Below are 648 nucleotides of genomic sequence, written 5' to 3' on the forward strand. Positions count from 1 at the left end.
CCAATTAGGTTTGCATGGCAACAATAAGCTGTTTAGTTGCTTGGGTACATTTACAAGGTGATACATTTTTTCCTTCCCAGATTTACAAACACTGCTTTGCCTGCTATTTAAAATAGTATGTATGTTGCCTTTATAATGAACTGTCCCCATTATTACTTTAATGATGTCCTGAAAAACCAGTGATAATATTTTTAAACAGTTAAAAAACAAATGATTACAGTTGTTTTTATTGTAATTATTCAGGATCTGACTATACAGTTTATCATCTCGGTGATCCTTTTGTGAATTCATAACACCAGTACAATCTTTTGTATTCTTCAGTTCTTTCCTTTCCTTTATTTTAGTTTCACATCATCTCTTTTGTCAGACATAAGTTCCCACAATGTGGCTTCCCTTTAGGTTTTACTTTCTTATTTCTCCTTTTTTTCATAGTCATGCCTTTGGAGCATTTATTATAGTAAACTGTAATAAAATATTTTTTCTTTTATTACCTTCCATGTACCGGCTTAAAAGTTGAAATATATGTGAATGGTTGTGTTCATATATCATTGTGCATTTCACAAAGAGTAACCTCATAAAAAGAAAAAGAATAAATATGTGTGGTATATAAACTCCAGTAAAATACTGTAAAGGTAATAGTAACCGGAG

At 30.7% G+C, this 648-nt stretch overlaps 1 protein-coding gene across 1 annotated transcript in view; it reads left to right on the forward strand.

Annotated features, from left to right (window-relative positions):
* The window catches only part of LOC119585683 (exportin-2-like), a gene marked incomplete in the record, with an annotated part of 15,193 nt that extends 14,718 nt beyond the window's left edge, over positions 1 to 475 (forward strand). The window contains 1 exon segment of the mRNA XM_037934358.1: positions 1 to 475.
* Positions 476 to 648: the final 173 nt, after the last annotated feature.

Source organism: Penaeus monodon, chromosome 20, assembly GCF_015228065.2.
Source record: "Penaeus monodon isolate SGIC_2016 chromosome 20, NSTDA_Pmon_1, whole genome shotgun sequence".
NCBI classification, from domain to species: Eukaryota; Metazoa; Arthropoda; class Malacostraca; order Decapoda; family Penaeidae; genus Penaeus; species Penaeus monodon.